Below are 6,894 nucleotides of genomic sequence, written 5' to 3'. Positions count from 1 at the left end.
CTACTTATATATTTACTTCTGTTTGACAGAGACAGAGAGTTTCGACACGCTCATGCTTTTGCCTCAGCCTGCTTAAGTGCAGAGGGAGGCTTACAGCTCTTCATGAGGCCTAAAGATGCAGTCATTGAAGAGATACGTGTGTGTGTGTGTGTGTGTGCGTGTGTGTGTGCGTGTGTGTGTGTGTGTAGGGAGTGGATGTTTTTGCTATGGTCAAGAGTCTGGCCAGCAGCCCGTGGAATAGTCCAAATGTCTGCATTGGGAAAGGACAGGGTGTGCCCAGTTCCAGCCTAGTACACTGCGTGTGTGTGCGTGTGTGTGTGTGTGTGTGTGTGAGAGAGAGAGAGACTGCAAGAGAGAGAGGAGTGGACGAGGAAGAGATAATAAAAGAAGGGAGGAGGGGGTTGGGACTCAGCACCAGATAGCGGCAAAGTCCTCATATTCCTTTGCCAGATGAAAAATAAGTGATGAAATGTTTACAAAGACCGGTGTAATGTATATCTGATGATGTGTTGTCCACAGCCACAGTGGGAGATTTGCTGTGAAATAAGGGAGCGGTGGCCTGAGGTTCAATCAGGCTGGACAGCTGTGATTGATGGACCCGGCAGCATAGTTAATGCCATAACCCTGACGCATCTTTGTGTTTGTGTGTGTGTGTCATGTATGTGCATGTGTGTGTGTGTGTGGGTAGACAGTTCATACATCATCCTCACCCCTTTGCACCACACTGACACTGAAAATCCGCATTCACATTCATGCATACAGGGAGAGAGCTGTCCGTGGTCCTGAAGTGGACTGAGCGCAATTACAGATGGCGGGACTGAATGAATGAAATGACAATGAAATAACTCTTTATCCTACTTTTTTTTTTTTATTTCCCCTTAAGGAGTCGCTTTGTATGGCGAGCTTTTAATTGCTTCCATCATCTCACGCGCTGTTGGCCGGGCTCCACATCATCGAGCCCGGGACGCGTTTTATAGATTCAGTGTTTGTAGGGAGCGGAGAGTTTCATCTCTTGAGTGTACAAAGAGCCAAAGCCCACTAATCAGCGCAAGTACAGTTCGGTCTTTATTATGATCCTGCAGGACACTTCATTTGCAGCGGAAAGACTGTAGCACACAATGCAGCACAATGCAATAAGACGAATGCAACATTTACCCGCAGCTATAAAATACCAGAATCGCAGTCTACATTCAAGTGCCTGACTACTTCTGCAGTTAATGCTGATAGACTATGGATTTAGCAGTGTGATAGCAAATGGTAAAAAAAATAATGTATTGCATTTGTTGGTTGGGTCTTGGCAGCCTGAACCAGATGCAAGAGGAGAGGGTAAAAACTCTGAGTGCAATGGCTCTGACAGTATACTGTAGGAGCACTGAAAACACAAAGTGCAATATATCAAAATGAAATATACACAGTTTGAAAGAAAATGACCTCTTTTCATGAAATGACGACACAAAAATCAACATGCTTATCACTTATTTGGTCCTTGATTGACAAACACTTTCACTGACTGGATTCTGTATAATAGAGACATTGACTGACCAACTTCAGATACTGTTTTCCCCAAAAGAGATATATGGTATGTTGGAGCACACTTTCTACAGAATTTCATTGGTTTTTCAGTTTTTCATCAGGACCTTGTATGCTTGTAACTTGTATGACTTTACGAATGACTGACTGCTGTTTGAATTGCTGTTCACATAAAACCTTCCTCCCTTTGCTGAACTCCTGCCGAACCGTCCAAGGTTGTGAAGACTCACTGCTACTAAAGGTTGTAGTGAGAGGAAAGCTGAATGTGGTCTTTAAATGCTAAATGTGTCAGTTCTTCAGTTTCAGATGGATGGATGAAAGGATACGATTTTTTTTCATTGCATTCAATTATTTTTCTGGCTTTTCATAGCAAAGTGTTTGCAAAGCGTCTGCTGGAAACACTTCACAAGTCTTGCAGTTTTTTTTTTTATGGTTCTCTATTCCACATCGCTTGTTTAGCAAACATCTTCGCTAGGCAAGATGTTCAGAGAGCATGCAGAATGGAGCTCCTTGTTCAGTGGGTTACATTAAGATTAGATCTGTGTGTGTGTGTGTGTGTGTGTGTGTGTGTGTGTGTGTGTGTGCATGTTAAATGCACTGAGAGCCAAAGCATGTTATCTCGAGATAGTAAAGCAATATAAAGTGGGAGCACTTCCAGGGCAACTTTTAACAACACGCGCCAATGTTTCATTTATGAATAGCACAAAGCCATGTCGAGAGAGAGAGAGAGAGAGAGTGAGAGAGAGAAATAGAGGAAGAAAAGAGAGAAAGCAGCAGAGAGGGAAGTGAGAGGATGTGGATTGGATGGAAGCAAGGTCAGGCGATGGCTTGAGTTGTCTTGCTAGGAGCTAACTGTGTTAACTCGGAACAGTAATGAGCACAATGACTGTGACTGTGAAACTTCATTAGTGGGTCAATTAGGACGTTTCTAGTGACAGATCAATGCTCAGTTGGACAATCCTATAGTACTGACAACAGCGCAAATCCAGTCAAATTGAGCTGTATCTAACATACATCTACTGTACAAACATAAACCCTTAAAGGTGCTACAGCACATGTAGCATTTAAACATCGCTAAATCATTACTACATTAATTTGAGACATTACTATTAGTGTAAACAAATGATACCATCGCAGAGAAGATTGTCAGCCTCTGCATGCATTTTACATTGTGTGCCAATGGGTTGGATTTTGTGGGAAATTCACTGTATTCACTTTAAGGCACAATTGGATATTGTTTTAAGGCACAAAACAGGGAAGTAATACACAACTTTATTCCACTTCCATTCTTCTAACTGCAGAGTTTAAACTTCATGTTCGCTTAGCTCACATTGGGAATAGTCTTTTTCTTTTTAATGGAGCTTGTGGCTGAGTTTGAAGGAGGATGCATTCCTGAAACATGCATGCTAAGAATCACTATTGTGGACTTGTACATGATGAGCCTTTGGTTTATCTTTGCATGTCTAGTAGTGGGAAATCACATTAAGTAAGTAGCAGGCTCTTTGCATGCACAGCCTACTTTGTGCGCTATTTGTGCCATGTGATGTGCCTAAAGGTGGAATACCTATGAATAATATAGCCTTTATGGTAGAGATCAGAACAAGTAAGCCAAAAAAAAAATTTACATTTACATCAGGTTTGGCATTGAAATAATTTAATTTCTAATCAATTCTGGATGTGGATTTTCCTAAACACTCAAAAATAATATTCCATCAAAAGTCCTCATATCATTCTATAAAGAAATAATTGAGAATGAAGACTTTACTACGAACTGTAGTTTCAGTTCCCATTTTGATGTGAGCGAATTGAGAGGGAATCGACTCAAACCCTGATTTACATTTTATCTGTGTATTTCAAACTGGAATTTGGAATGGCTCCACCCAGCACTTAACCTGCATGTCCTCGCATCCTGAGAGGGGTTATCTGTTCCAGCACCACCAGTATGCAGGACACTCAGCAGCTGAGCTTGCAAAAATAAAAAAGATTCCATAGATTTGTGGTTGAGGGTGAATTAGCCTAGTTGTTCTTTAGAGTGTAAAGGGGCGAGAGTTGGCAAGAAGACTAAGGCTGGCGGGGGCGGGGGGGGGGTGTTACGCTACTGGCTGTTTTAAGCATTGTCATAATGTAGGCTAAAGCATCTTGGGAAAGCTCTTCGCCTTTTGTGCAAATTCAGTCTGGATAAAGATCTTGAGGGGGTTTAGCAGATTTAGTGTGTGTGTGCGTGCGTGCAAGTGTGTGTGTGTGTGTGTGTGTGACCTTAACAAAGCAAGAAGGCCAAACAAAATTATTTTCTGTCCCAGCAGTAATAGGTAGCCGGCAGAGATTTGCTTGAAATGCCCTTAAACCATGCTGAACCTCTACAATATCTTAATCTTGTTTTGATTATAATTTAATTCAGTTGATTCAAATTCCACATTTAAAATGTGTGTGAATAAAGGTCAGAGTAAAAACATGCCACTGACCTCCACACCCCCTCTGCTACTGATTTCTCTTTGAAGTGGCACTCAGCAAGAGACTGGCACAGGGTTTCCAACCTTGGGGTTGGGACCCAAACTAGGGTCCCCTTACCTACAACTAGGGTCCCTAGACCAAACTAAAATGACTAATACTCTATGTTTGTCATTGGACATGTGACTACTGCCAATGGCTTTTGTGAAAGCCACTGTAATCTTACTAGCTTATAAACAAAATCAATATAAGAGAAAGCCACTGCTCCACCTCTCATACCACAAACAGTCACTGTAACGGGGGCTGTGCTCACTCCCTAACATTTAAGTGTCAACAGTGAAAACATCATTGGTCCACAATAAGCGAGTAGACTAGCAGGTCGCAGACTTCTGGGTTCAGTCCAGACTGCAGTTGACTGCACAAATAGGATTCAAGTCCTGGCAATCCGTCGCTCCAATGCGCACCTGGTCTCCTCAGTAATAATTGTTTATTCCGAACACTACAACCAACCAGGAGAAGGGACAGAAGGAAATAGAAAAGTGGTTTGGGAGAGTTGTGTGTCTACCATGGACAGCAGTCCTCTGATCTTCCTGTCATTCTGTCTGTCTCTCACTCTCCAACTCATTTTCCCTCACACACTGACGGAGCTGACGCAGAAGGCTGAGGCCCATCGTGCAGCGCATCGCCATGAGCTAATCTTTGCTCTTAGTGTTTTCAGCAACCTAATGAAAAGAATGGGGGAATCAATGTCTGTAATGGCAGGCTATGAAGGACCGGCCATGACAGATCAATCTGGCTGGGGAAGTGTTACAGGGGAAACAAGTATCGGCATTCTAATTTAGTAAAAAACACTGAAATACAACAAAACGTACTGTCTGGTGGCCTATCCAAAACTAAATAACAAACCCAACAAACAGGGAGTCTTGGTGTTTTGTCTGCTAATTTAACCACAGCTGCATGACTTTAAATTCTGCGTCTTTCTGTTGTTGCAAACTCTCTGTCTCTCTCTCTCTGCTGTCAACTTGTCAGAAAATGTATAAAATACTGAAGTGGCAGACATTAAAAAGACAATAAGTTGCTGTGATCATCAGTTAGCTTTTAAGTGGTTTGGCATGTCTCTAGGCTAACGTATTGGGTTTTTATGGATGTCACTAGTGCTTAATTTGTAAATGATGAGGTCCCGCAAGTCGGTCTGGAGGGAACCTATCAAGACAACAAGCGCATTGGAGGCACGGTGGTGCTCAGTGCAGCCATACAGCTTACTGTAGACCTAACAGTCTAAACATTACTAAATGACTATATGACCTTAGAGCTCTGACTACTGGGGACCTATAACAATATTTGATTATTGCATAGGCTACATAATGCTCATTTTGTCCAAAACAATGGGTTTTTACAAACCTGCCCTTCAAGAACTGGACTAAAGATATAACTGCCCTGAGCACAACATAAAAATGCCAACACTTGGCTGTGAGATATCCTAATCAAACACATCAAGGAAATTCCAATGGCTTCGACCATCTACCAGACAAATTCTGGCTTGAGTAGTTACGCATTAATATTCAACACAAATACTTTGAAAGTAGGAAACAATGTCAGCGAAATGAAATGAAATCACATTGAAATGACAGAAATAAAAACGTATCATGGTCATGCCATGCAGCTAGAAGTTGGCCTAAATGCGACACTCAGCTGGACCACGCTGGTTTTGAAATGCCCACATTGATGTGGCTTACAGCCCTTCACTCAACCAATTATATTACCAATTATTTCTGGACACTCAGCATAACATGCGCAATTGCCCACATATTTTAACTGCGGGACTTACAGGTCCGCACTCGAATAATTTCTGTTTTCATCTATGTAAATATGAATTTAGATGTTATTGTCCCAGCAGAGAACTGTAACACGTTTACAAAAAAAAAACTTTTTTTACCTACTTACCTTGTCTAATTTTCCAAAAATAGTCCACACAGCAGATATATGGACAGTAAATTCAACTGTCTTTTAGCCATGACGATGTCTCAAGTTCACCATAATAGCAGAGCAGCTCACTCATGTAACGTGATTACTATGCGCTTGTTGCTACTTTCTAATAGGGTAATCACCTGTCTTCATATGGAAATGAGCCAATTAGGTTTTTGGAAGGGAGGGGAAAGGAAGTGTCAACTATCGGGATTATTACCAAAAAAAAACAAAAAAAAAAACTTTCATGCCACCAGAGGTGCCGGGTCCACACAAATAAGTACCGGAATGCAGGTAGTCCAAAACCGTGAGGTGCCAGATCCTGTTCCGGCAGGATCCGGCACAAATTAAGCACTGGATGTCACATTTCATACTAGGTGACAATTTGAATCTGCTTTTGAGGTGTAGTTTTGTACGTCATGCAAACTACAAAATGTGAAAGCATCATTTGGCATTTTGCATTTAATCATGCTCTTTCTTTTCACTGGAAAATGTGTATTTCTGCTACATTTTGTCAAAGAAACAACGAGAAGTTGATAGAGTTTGTGTTACTACTTTTTCTCTACTTTTCTGAGTTCGCTTTCTGCTCAGTAGTAGAAATGACTAAGAGAAATTGATCCCTGGAGGTAAAGGTTTTTTGAAAGGAGGATGAATTGATCATTTTGAAAGAAAAAGTACTTTTTGAAGTCAATACACAGTGGCCTTTTCAGCAAAGGCGCCCTCGAGAACAAAGCCGCCCGCAGCCCTGTTTCGAATGCATATATTTGGATTCCTGAGATTTTTAAAGGGAAAAGCATCAAACAGGAGGGGAACAAGGGGAAGGAGCATTGTGTCAACACAGCATGAGCATGAGTTTGTGCCGTATCAGCTGGGGCAAAAACTGTGTTGCATAGTTCATCAAGCAAACTGCCTTCATTTTAATGCATGAATCCAGTGTGAAGTCAGGGGTCA

The sequence above is a fragment of the Centroberyx affinis genome, unplaced genomic scaffold (assembly GCF_046629955.1).
Source record: "Centroberyx affinis isolate AG114_WGS23_722 - 3 ecotype Tasmania unplaced genomic scaffold, CSIRO-AGI_Caff_v1 ptg001547l_1, whole genome shotgun sequence".
NCBI classification, from domain to species: domain Eukaryota; kingdom Metazoa; phylum Chordata; class Actinopteri; order Beryciformes; family Berycidae; genus Centroberyx; species Centroberyx affinis.
This window is presented reverse-complemented; position numbering follows the sequence as displayed.